Source organism: Lemur catta, unplaced genomic scaffold, assembly GCF_020740605.2.
Source record: "Lemur catta isolate mLemCat1 unplaced genomic scaffold, mLemCat1.pri scaffold_63_ctg1, whole genome shotgun sequence".
Lineage (NCBI taxonomy): Eukaryota > Metazoa > Chordata > Mammalia > Primates > Lemuridae > Lemur > Lemur catta.
The window spans coordinates 95209-108159 of NW_025423863.1; the positions used below are offsets into that span (position 1 = coordinate 95209).

General features: G+C 36.1%; 1 protein-coding gene and 2 long non-coding RNA genes across 10 annotated transcripts in view; 2 read left to right on the plus strand and 1 right to left on the minus strand.

Annotated features, from left to right (window-relative positions):
• The window catches only part of LOC123629928 (putative coiled-coil domain-containing protein 144C), a 23115-nt gene extending 18577 nt beyond the window's left edge, over positions 1-4538 (plus strand). For all 7 annotated transcript variants that reach the window (XR_006732383.1, XR_006732387.1, XR_006732386.1 and 4 more), the window contains one exon: positions 4500-4538. The gene's annotated coding sequence lies outside the window, so the exon portion shown is untranslated. The remainder of the gene's footprint in view (positions 1-4499) is intronic.
• On the minus strand, positions 557-10440 carry LOC123629938. The gene is made up of 3 exons (XR_006732407.1): positions 10108-10440; positions 2965-3093; positions 557-1643 (listed from the first exon to the last, which is right to left on the minus strand). It is a non-coding gene; the product is annotated as an uncharacterized LOC123629938 (long non-coding RNA).
• On the plus strand, positions 4598-10440 carry LOC123629933. Of its 2 annotated transcripts, XR_006732402.1 has the most exons (4): positions 4598-4612; positions 5507-5702; positions 6636-6864; positions 10166-10440. It is a non-coding gene; the product is annotated as an uncharacterized LOC123629933 (long non-coding RNA). The 2 variants fall into 2 exon arrangements; XR_006732401.1 differs by lacking the exon at positions 4598-4612 and having other exon boundaries at positions 5466-5702.
• Positions 10441-12951: the final 2511 nt, after the last annotated feature.

The window sequence follows — 12951 nt, forward strand, 5'->3', positions numbered from 1 at the left end:
AATCCTTGAATCTTCTGGTAATTAGGTTGGAGATAATTAACATGCCAGCTGGGGAAAAAAAACTGTAATTTCCACAATAAAAACTATAGTCCTTCTGTGTGACAACTTCATTTGATTATCCTAAGAAATAATGAACTGGAGGCACAGATATAATGAGTGTTAATAGGGTCTCATTTGTGATTATCAACATTGTAAAACTTTTTCACAGCCTATTAAAGTCCTACTATTCTTCTATAAGTAAATGGGAGTCTGTGGATAGAATTATGTTATATAATATAATGGCTTTGAAACTGAATCATGGTCAAAGTTTAACCCAACAAGTTTTGGGAAAAGATCTCAGGAACTAACTCCGTCACTGTGGAGATGAGCACAATTTTCCAGGTACATTGATGCCTCTGAGAGAACCTGATGCCCCACGGCCCCAGTTCACTGAGTTCCCTGAGTGCCACCGACCAGACATGAATGTCCTGGTTCTAAAGCTCATGAGGCCCTGCACTAGAGATGTATGAAGACTAGTGTACTAGTTTTCTATTGTTGCATAACAAACTACCACAAATTTAGGGGCTTAAAACAACACTCATTTATTAACAAAGAGCTCCCAGTTTGGGTGGATTCTCTGCTCAGGGTATCAGAAGACTGAAATCAAACTGATATCCAGGTGGGTTTTTTGTCTGCAGGCTCTATGGAGAAGTCTGCATCCAAGCTCATTCAGGTTGCTAGAATTCAGTTCCTCACAGTTTTAGGGATGGGGTCTATTTCTTTGCTGGGTGTTAGCCAAGGTCCAATCATGGCATCTTATAACTATCTGCACTCCATCTCATGGGTTTTCTTCTGTCTTCAAGCAAGCAGTGATGTGCCAGGTCCACTTGTGCTTTAAATCTTTTTGACTTTCCCTTCTGTACCAGCCAGAGCAAGGTTTGTGTTTAGAATTCCTCCTCCCACAGCAAACCTTCATGAATCTTTTATCGACAGAGTCTACATTCAGGTCCTTCTGGGAACTCTCAGAGGGACCTTCGTGGTGAGACGTTCTAGTCAGTCACCACATGGTGTTCACATCTTGATCCTTTTCCTCTTCGTGGGTCCAGCAGTGTCCTCCTGCTTGTGCACACTCACAGGTCCCATAATCCTCCTCAGGTCACCACCACTTTCACCTGGTAAGGCTGAAAATTCCACCAGTGCCAAAGCAGGAGATTCTTTGAGGTGCTCCATGATGAGCGGTGGGATGGGGAGAGACGGTCATCTTCTCATCTTTTGTTTACATGCTTTAAAAGTAGTGTTAATATTTCAAAGCTTTTAGTGGTGCAGTGTTTTCTTTTGCTTTTTTACATATGATTCTTTGTCCCTTCCTCCATGGGTCTCAGGCATCAACCAACAGCCCTGGGCTAGGTGATGAATCTAATGATCAACCACCAGCATCTCATCCAGACAAGATTTCTGCTAGGGTATCTAAGCTTTGTTCTCACTTTGACTCATGACCAGTAACTTCATGAAGGTATTCAGTGTTGCCCCCAAATTCTAACATGTTCTCTAGTCTGGTGATGCTCCCACGGTATTTTTTTTTAATATTTCACAGCTTTTCTTCCTGCAAACCTCCAAAACCTCTAGTGCTCACTCTTTGGTGGAGGTCCTTCTTCCTACTGAGACTGAGAAAACAGAAACAATCAGAAGGGATCTTCCATATTTTCTCCACACCTGTCCACCTGCATGCTGTGTGTGTCTATGCCCTGGCCTTCTCTCCTGATGCCATAGGCATGCTCACTGCCCATGCCCCTTTCACACCAAACCCTCCCCCTTGCACTAGAATCTATCTACCATGTTCTACACACGGATATACCTCTAGACATTGACCAATGCCCCCTGATGCACTGAGAATTTCTCCTCACTATTATTTTGTAATTTTTGCTTCTCGAAAATAAATAATACCTTCTTTTTTTACCATATATTCTCCTCAAGCCACTCTATTTCTCTTTTCCAATTTATATCAATATTTATAGTTTTCAATTCTTCTCCTCCAATTCTATGTAGAACTCATACAAGCCATCTTCCCCTTCTCCCAACTTTGCCACGGTCAGTCACCATTGGCCTCTTCCTAGATCCAAAGTTTAATTCTTAGCCTTCATCTTAATTTAATATTGGAGTAATCATTGGCCTTGTTCATCCCCACTCTTGTCTAGTTTTAAAGCTCTCTTCATTTGGCTTCTAGAACACCACATTGTCTCATTTACCCTCCTACATCAGGAACCATTCCTTTGCAGACTCCTTTGATAGTTTGCTTTCATTCTTCTTTGTTTTTATTTTCTAAACTTATTTCAGAGGGAAGTTTATATAGTCTGATGACTTTAAATAGCATCACTGTGCTGATGGCTCATGATTGTATATATCCAGCCTGGTCCCACACTCCTGATCTACAGTCTGGGATGTCCAGTTGCCTGTGGGGTCACTTAGCCTTTGTACCTGGGAGTCATTTGGAATCACTATTCTCCCATTCTTCTGCTTTGCAATCTTCTTCCTCTCCAATCTTTCTGTTTTTCAGTTAATGGCAACCACATCATACCAGTAGCTTAGGAAAGTGTTCTTGCTGTCATCCCTGCTGTCTCTCTTTCAGTTAAACCCATATGTCATATATCCACCAGTGCTGGGGCCCTAAATTATACTTTTATCTGGTATCTGTGAGGCCTCACTGCCTCTCCACCACTGCTCTCACCCAAATAGCATCATCTTTTGCTGTAGTTTTTATTGTCCTTTTCTATCTCAGATGGCCTCTGCTGCCTTAGTCCTTGCCCATCCACATTTTATTCTCAGAAACCAGAAGAGGGTCTTGCCTTCAAGACAGTGCAAGCCACCCCACAGTTCAAACACCTAAGATGGTTTCAGGTGACACAGCAAAGCCCAGATTCTTCCCCAGGGCTAACAGATCCCTCCTGCCACTCCCAGTGCTCCTCTCTGACCTCATCCCTGTCTTACCTGCCTTGTTGGTTTTGCTGTTATTCTTTTCCCTGAACATGCCAGCATCTTGCCTCAGTTCCCCTCTATCTGCTGTTCACTCTGTCATCAGGGTTTTGTAGACATGGCCCAGGCTTGGCTTCCTCTTTGCTGGAGATACAATATGACAATGGTGTCAGAACTTCTCTGACCTCCCTATGAAAACAAAGAACCCTACTGCTCTCCTCCATACTTTGCAGAGTTTATTCTCCTCCATGCTTTATTTAAAAATATATTTTGAAATAATTTTAGATTTAAGGAAGAATTCCAGAGACTGCACAGAATTTCCACATGTCCTTTTCTTAATTTCCCCTAAGGTTTACATGTTATTTAACTATAATACATTTAACAAAACTAAAAAAAATAAATAACATTGCTATGGTACTATTAACTATATTGTGTAATTCATTAGAATTTTACCATTTTTCCATTCCTATTTTTGTCTGTTCCAGGATCCAGTACTAGATACAGTGTTGTGTTTAGTCATTATGATTCTGTAGTCTTCCCAAATCTTGACAGTTTCTCACTTTTTCCTTGTTTTTCATGACCTTGGCACTTTTTATGAATACAGATTATATATTTATAGAATTCCCCTAGTTTATGCTTCTCTGTCTAGTTTGGGGCTATGGATTTGTGGAGAGACTAACACAAAGGCGAAGCGACCTTTTCCTCACATCATACGGGGGCAAGGTATCACTGCTGACATTAACCATGATCACCTGGTTAAGGTGGAGTCTGCCAGGTTTCTCCAATGTGAACTTACTATCTTTCCCTTTCCACACTGTGTATGTAATAATTGCATCAGACTAACCACAGCAGGTAGTAAATATGTGGTTAAATATATATTGAGCTTTTACAAATCTCGTTTTCAGGTTTCACCCAATAATATCGATCCGACTTTGGATCTTGCCTGCAGCGACTACTGCTGTGGTGTTCTAATAGTGATTTCCTATTTCCCCATGTTTTCTACATAAATTATTGGAAACTCTTCCATAGGAAAGATGATTCCTCTCTCCCATTTATTTATCCATCATATTATTTTTATGAGTATGACTCATGTATATTTATATTTCACTTTGGATTATAACCCCCCAATATCACACTATTTCTTGTTGTTGCTCAGATAGTGCTAGCTTTGGCAATTGGTAGCTTGTTCAGGTAAGCTCTATGCCTCTTTGACGTGACCTCTCCTTTTCTTCTTGGACACTTTTTAAATTTGTTTTTGGCACCACAGGATGCTCCAGGATCATCTGGTATTTTCATTGGCCTGGTCCTAGAATCAATCATTTCTCCAAAGACCTGACTCCTTATAGTTGAAAATGTTATTTAGAAACCAAGAAATAAAAAAAACTAATAAAATGAAAGATAAAAAAATAGAAACGAAGATTTATTTTCATTGCTTCTTGGCAGTCAGAACTAGAAAATCTGTGTGTGTATGAACCCATGGTTATACTTATATCTCTATATAATCTGTATATTCATCTCTTTATATACTGATATCTCCAACCTTCATCCAGCACCACAGGATTTTTGCGCTTTCAATGTGGTGAAGTTGAACACTATGAGAGATTGAAGAAAGCACAAGAAAGGTATTGTAGAAAAATTCAAACAAGTCAATCTATTTTTACAGGTTAGTTAAGTGTGAAATGCACTTACTTTATTTCACTGCACATTATATTTTTGATGTGTACATTGTGTGTGTTTCCTCTGTTTCCATTACAGCAATTGGATTTGCAGATTTCTAGAAGGAAGGTTGCCTCTGTTGCTCCCTTTAGCTTTTTTAGTTTCTGTCATCATTGTAACTAAATGGATCTTTGAGAAGGCTGATACTCCTTAGAGAATCATTTGATTATTTGGGCCAGTTAGCATAAAAGAAGACTATTAGGAAAAGAAAAAAATTGTGATTTAGAAATTGTACCATATTCTTGAATTGTATTTCTGTTAAATTGTTCAAATTTTAAAATTTTAAATTACACCTATTTTTCTTTGGACTATCAGATCACATAAGTAGTAATTGAGGAATGATTCAATTCTTTATAAGCCAGATGAAATTATCAATTTAGTTGACAATTGATGTTAAATGTTTTAAACCTCAGCTTCTTTTGTCACATATTTAAAATTGCTCTCTGAGGTTGGGTGTAGTGGCTCATGCCTCCCAGGGTGGTTGAGGTGGGAGGATCACTTGAGGCCAGGAGTTTGATACCAGCCTGGGCATCATAATGAGACCCGATCTCTACAAAAAGTAATAAAATGTGCCAGGCATGGTGGTGCACACCTGCAGTCCCAGCTACTCAGGAGGTAGAGGCAGGAGGATAGGTTGAGCTCAGGAATTTGAGGCTGCAGTGAACTATGATTGGGCCACTGCACTCCAATCTGGGTGACAGGAGACATTGTCTCGAAAATTTAAGATAAAATAAAATAAAATAAAATAAAATGGCTGTCTGATTTAAAAGTGAAGGAAACAAATATGCAAGAATTGTTCAGGTTGTCACTGCTAAAAATGTATCCTTTTAATTTGATTCAGGCACAAGCAGCATCTGAAGAATACAGAGAACTTCACTTAGAAGTCACATGGAACTCAGAATGAAAGATCTTGAATCTGAAGTCTCCAACAGGAAAACTTCTTGAGAAGTCTTTCATTATATTGAATTGGGAAAATACAAGCACCTCTATCAATTAGAATTGGAAGCTAGAAAATACTTGTCAAACAAAATTAAAAAGTAAGTCAAAGTATGGAATAGAAAATAAATTTAGTTCATTAATTTGCCTTGAAAACATGCTTTTTAGTGAGACAGGTTTATGACATTAGTGGGACATGAAAGCTAAGTACATACTATAATTTTAATGGTAGTCCAGAACAGTTTATATCTCTCCATCTTTTTTGTTTTATTATGACTTTCTTTCCCCTTAATATTCTCATGTCATTAACCTGACCTAATAGGCTTTCAGCTAAGTATTTTTGAAGTCTTATAATTTAGACAATGATGCTGTTATAAAATTGCTTGTTACCAGTCCCTAAATAGAAATATTAATGAGTTTATCTACTTTTTGAAAGATTACAAAGTAAACCAAAAGAGTCAATTACTGCAGCTACTCTTGGTGGTTTCTGGCACTCAGTATATTAACTTCTTTATACTGCCTTACTAAATACAATAATTTCTACCTTTTCTTAGTGATAAGCATTTTACTGTATGTATCTAAGGAGTACAATGTTGTGTTTTGATCTACTTACACATAGTGAATGGCCATTATATTCAAGCTAATAACATATTTCCAATAGGTTAGTAATGTTTCACTTACTAACCCTTTAAATACAAGTATTTCTAATGACACCCTCAAGAATGTTATAAATAGATCCATTCCAGAAGGCAGCAAGTGTTACCTGTTAAGCCTCACATTATTGTTAGACATTTCTCTCTGCTCCTTACTTCATTTGAATTACTATTTTCAGACATTCCCCTAGGAATGCTTATACTTCTTTAGAACAATTGCAAAACTATAACTGCACAGAGTCGGCATGCTGTGACACATTTTCCGAGTTAAAACACTATTTAGTGGGAAATTCCATTTTCTCTCAAGGTCACTTTTTAAATATATAATCACTGAGGAATCATTTAGGAAAAAAATGAACTACTAAACTTTGTCTTTTGCAGTCTTCACAGAACTACTGAGAGACTAGCAGCATTCAGTAGCAATCTTTTTGTGGAGACAGGAGACCAGAACTTTCTTTACCACTCATGGACAGTCCTATAGTCACCTCCTGGTGGCAATCTTAATAATGGTTTAGGTCTTCACAGAGAATTTACTTCAAAAGAATACTCAACGTTCTCTTTTTCCTGCCCATGGACTTCACATACCGGCATGAAGAACAACTTGAGTGAGGTTAGTTATATTATCTTCTTTCCTTTGGGTTTCTGAATTCTGATATAATACTTGTTTTTATTTGGTGAAATACTGAGTTTTTTAAAGGACCTATGCATGCTAAGTAAAGGTTATAATTTTCTGTGTTAATAAAGAGAGGAAAGAGAAATTTTTCCATTTTCTTAAAGTCCCTGCAGCTCTCATTTTTAAGAGATACCCATGTAGTAATATTAATGCTATTCAATATATGTAATGAAAATGACGCTTTTTAAATTTCTTTAAAAGCTGCATATAAGTTAAATTTTAGAGATTGAATCTTATTGGCTAATAACAGAAAGTATATTGAGAGGTGCTTTGGCTTCCTTCTAATTGATTTTAGTTTGACTGTGGTTGTGATTCATAACACTTTTAAGGTTTTCCTCTACCATATCAAATTTTCCACCCTTAATCATAAGGGAATGATTGGCATGCAAACACTTAACCACATCTGGATGTTTATTATTTATAACAAGCCAAGATAAATAAGCTTTATGAATTAAATAAACCTGTAGAACTACAAAGATTAACTTCTCTTTTTAAATTAAAAGATTTGTCTTTTTCTTACACATAAGTAGTAATACACCTTTAATTCCCATGGTAATTATAGCATTTTTATCTCAATTCTGTAAAATGTGCCTGTTGATGGGCAATTGAACAGCACTTTTTAAATAGTTAAATCAAGCAAACATTTGAATTTTTAAAATGGCATTCACTTTTGTCTCTCTGTGTTGGTATCATTTGAATGATTGTGACTATGATTGCAAAGACCATCAAGAGTCTTTAAACAGCAATGATGACCAAACAGAATCAATTATATTCTTCCTACCCAGAACTCCATGGAATGCCAAACATGGTGCCCATGTCCCCTGAAGATGTAAGAAGAGCATCCCAATCCAAAATTTGATTTCACCAAAGAATCTATTTCTGGAAAATCTCAAAATGTATTCAACAATGAAAAGGTATGGTAATTGTAGAGCTGTTTAGGAAAAAAAAAATAGTTCAAGTATACTTGACCCAGTTTAAGATATTTGTTCAATGTTTCACCATTTTTGACTAGGGGGAGAATTTTAAAGGCTCGGCACGGTAGTGCATACGGCAGTGCATACGGCAGTGCCAGCTACTTGGGAGGCTTAGGCAGGAGGATAGAGGGACAATATCTTTTATATAAAAGATTTAAATAAGAAATTTCTAGATGAGAACATTTACAATATAGTTTGAAATGTTTTCACACATTTCATAAACAAGTAGATAATTGCATCTATAAGTAGTCAGATGTTTCAGAAACTTGGTACTAATTTCTGAAAATAAATCAAAGTAACAATTAAAGAACCATATATTTTTTGCCTTATTCTAATTCTAGAAGATCATGAATCTAAGAAACTAGGTTTGAAAACTGGCTGTAATGCATATTTTTCCTTTTTTCAAGCAAATTTTATGAACTCTTTGTGTTCATATGAAAAAACGTTAGTCATAATACAGACAGCAAAATATTTTTATTTAATCTCTGCCACAATATTCACATGACATTATGATAGTGCCACTTTCCTCATGTGTATATTTAAGACTTTGAGCTAAAAAGTTAGCAGCATAAAGCATATTTTAAAATTTTAATTTTCTAGAAGTGGACTATAGCAACTTAATTTTAAGGAAAAATCCATCAAAGTGAGAAGAACTCATCATACTTTTATATAAAAGGCAGGATTTTTCTAAGAATTACAAAGTAACACATTCATGCGAAAATCTTACTTGAATTCTGCACCCTTTGTACTGATAAGAGAAAATGCTACCCTTTTGAAATGATGAATATTCAATAGACCAATATTAATTGTGCTTTTTATTAGATGAATGTAAGTAGCATCACACATATATATTCTCTATTGTCTGCATGTAAATAAATAGGAATTTTATTTTATTTCTGTGATTATTTTTCTATTTAAGCACTTCTCAACTGAAGTTTAGTCTTTGCAATCGTCTCATGAAAATATATCTGATTTACCTAAATATTATAAATAGTATTTGACTTATTTGAGATATGGCAGGAATATTATGAAGAAATAACTATAGAACTGGAAGAAGGTATCCTGTCAAATTTTATGAATGAAATTGAGATTAACAAAATGATTTCTGAGATCAACTGTAAAAAACAAGTGGCTTTCCTCTCTATTGTTTGGTTAATAGATACTGCATTAAATATTTCCTCATCCACACATGTAATTAAAGATCTGAAAACACTAGCATTCATACTGAAGAGTATACTTGTGCCTCGTGATTGCATCATCATGTTTCATAGCTTTTTACAAATCTCATGAAGTGTATTTAACTTTTTTTTTTCTGGCTCTACACTTTATTTACTCCTGCCATCCCCACGAATCTGTCAGTGTGTCAGCCAGCACACTGGAACTATTCTCAGAAAACCAAGGCATCTTCAACTTTCTACCTTTAGGTTAGCAACTTCAGGCCAAAAGACCCCAGATTCACTAGCAACATTTAGCCAAGCACTTGCAGTTCACATGCAGTCACCTGATGGGTGACATTGTAAATGAGTCATTCACTATATCATTGGTGTACTTTTGCCCTCAGAAAAAGTTCCATATTTCTTAGCATGGGAAAAAGCACCCATATTAATGTGGTTCTTGTTAGTTTATTCAGCCTTATCTCTTACCATGTACCTACTCTGCCCCTTTGCCGTAGCATCTCACTAAACTCCACTACTTAGAATTCTACAGCATTCCTCCTCACGTCCAGCACTTTGCATTTGCTGCTGCCCTCTATCTGGCACACATTTTCCTTGTCTCTCAGCTATCAACTTCCATATCACTGCATCACAAAGTTTATAGTGTTGGAGAGAAGACTTAGACATATGGCCCTTCTGTGTGTTCCAATTGTGCCTTCTTTTAAACTTGTTATAGTCTCTATGACTCTGCATGGAAATTGCCTATTTGTCTGTTTTGTTTTTCATAGTATACTATATGATTATTGAGGTCAATGATGTGGCTGTATTATCCTTACCTTGTATACCAGTGCTTGTCATAGTACCTTAGCACATGGTTGTTAACTGAATGAAGACTCAGAAAAGCAGAAGCTCTGATACCTAACCACAATGACAATTAATTCAATGTGCAACTACAGGCAAATTATATTTAATAATAATTTTATATTACATTTGTACATACATATTTTTTATTATTAACATGCTGATACACTTCTTGACTCTTTTTTACTCACTTTCACTTAGTTCCAATGAAATCTGTTAGGTAAATAATACTCTGTCTTTCTTTTCCAGATGCTGCTGGATATTCTCCTGTGGAAGAGCTTCTTCTCTAGATTCACTGATGAGTCAAATCTAAATGAAGACATTCTTTAGAAAGCATCATGGAAATATGTGCCAATTTTTTTTTAAAAAAAATATACAATGTGAAAGACTTTTAAGTAGGTCTTGCAAATGAAAGCCAGTTTTACATCCTCAGACTGCCAAAATGTTAGCTGTTTATAATTTTAATTTTAAGCACTGATTTATATGACTCTTTCTTCTTGGAGAAATAAAATTTGCCTAAGGCTTTTCATTTTTCTCATCATTCATTCCTTCATTTGTTTATTTCTGATTAACTTTTGGAAACAGTCTTAAAGTTAGAGAAAAGTTTCAAGTTCCAAATGCTTACACAGAACATATCTAGGCTCAATCAGAAAGAAATAGAATTCCCGACCAGACCAATATCAAGCACAGAAATTGAAGCAGCAATTAAAAGTCTTCCAACAAGAAAAAAATGTTCCAGACCAGATGGATTCACATCTGAATTTTACCAAACTTACAAAGAAGAACTCACGCCTATACTGCAGAAATTATTCAACAACATTGAGAAGGATGATAGCCTCCCCACCTCATTCTGTGAAACCAGTATCACCTTGATGCCAAAGCCAGGAAAAGATGTAGCAAAAGAAAGAAAACTACAGATGGAAATCACTGGTGAATATAGATGCAAAAATCCTCCACAAAATTTTAGCAAACCAAATCCAAGAGCATTTATAAAAGTAATTCACCATGACCAGGGGGTGGGGTCCACTTTATCCCAGGGATGCAGGGATGGTTCAACATATGCAAATCTATAAATGTAATTTACCACATAAATAAAGAAAGAATAAAGACCATATGATTCTCTCAATAGATGCAGAAAAATCATTTGATAAAATACAGTGCACTTTTTTATGTTAAAAACTCTTAACAAAATAGGCATAGATGGAACATTCCTTAAAATTATTAAGGCCATATATGATAAACCCACAGCCAATATCATACTGAAAGGGGAAAAATTGAAAGCATTCCCACTTAGCACTGGAACCAGACAAGTTTGCCCACTACCTCCATTTCTATTCAACATAGTGCTGGAAGTGCTTGTCATAGCAATCAGACAAGAGAAGGGAATTAAGGGTGTCTGATCAGGGGCAGAAGAAGTCGAACTCTCACTCTTGGCTGATGATATGCTATTATACCTAGAAAATCTCAAGGATTCAAACAAGAGACCCCTGGAATTGATATATAAATTTAGTGAAGTCTCAGGATATAAACTTAATGCACAAAAATCAGTGGTATTCATATATGCCAATAACAGTCAAGCCAAAAATGAAATAAAAAATGTAACACCTTTCACAATAGCATCAAAGAAAATTAAATATTTAGCAATATATATAACGAGGTGAGAGATATGTATAGGGTGAACCTATGAAACACTGAGAAAGTGTAGAGGATGTGCACAGATGGAAATCCCTACCGTGTTCATGGATTGGTAGAATCAATATTGTTAAAATGTCCATTCTACTTAAAGTGATCTATACAATTAATGCAATCCATATCAAAATTCCACCATCATCCTTTACAGATTTAGGAAAAATAATTCTACACTGCTTCTGGAACCAGAGAAGACCTTGTATAGCCAAAGCAATCTTAAGCAAAAAGAACAAATTAGGAGGCATCAGTCTGCCAGACTTCAATCTTTACTACAAGGCTATAGCAGCCAAAACAGTATAGTACTGGCGCAAGAACAGAGATACAGACTTTTGGAATAGGACGGAGATCCCAGATATAATACCATCCTCATATTGTCATCTAATCTTCGACAAAGCACACAAAAGCATACATTGCAGAAAAGAATTTCTATTCAATAAGTGGTGCTGGGAAAACTGGATATCCACACATAGAAGATTAAAATTAGATCCCCACCTCTCACAAAAATCAACTCACATTGGATAAAAGACTTAAACCTAAGGCATGAAATCTTAAGAATTCTGGAAGAAATGTTGGGAAGTCTCTTAGACATTGGCCTAGGTAAAGGATTTATGAAGAAGATCCCCAAAGCAATCACAACAGCAACCAAAATAAATAAATTGGATCTGATCAAATTAAAAAGCTTTTGCACAGCCAAGGAAACTGTCATTAGAGTGAATAGACAGCCTACAAAATGGGAGAAAATATTTGCTTTCTATACATCCAATAAAGGGCTGGTAACAAGAATCTATATAGAACTTAAGAAAATCAACATGGAAAAATCAAACAACCCCATCAATAAATGGGCAAAGGACATGAACAGAAACTTTTCAAAAGACAGAATAATGACCAGCAAACATATAAAAAGTGCTCAACATCTCTAACCATCAGGGAAATGCAAATCAAAACCACAATCAGATATCACTTAACTCCAGTGAGAATGGCCTTTATCAAAAAGTCCCAAAACAATACATGTTGGTGTGGATGCAGAGAGATAGGAACACTCATACAGTGCTGGTGGGACTGCAAATTAGTGCAATCGCTGTTGTAAGCAATATGGAGATATCTCAAAGAGATCCAAATAGACCTACCATTTGATCCAGCAATCCCATTACTGGGCATCTACCCAAAAGAACAAAAGATATTGTATAAAAAAGACATCTGCATTCAAATGTTTACTGCAGCAAAATTCACAATTGCGAAGAGGTGTTAACAACCCAAGTGCACGTGAATACATGAGTGGGTTAATAAAATCTGGTATATGTATACCATGGAGTAGTACTCAGGCCTAAGAAACAATGGTGAATGGG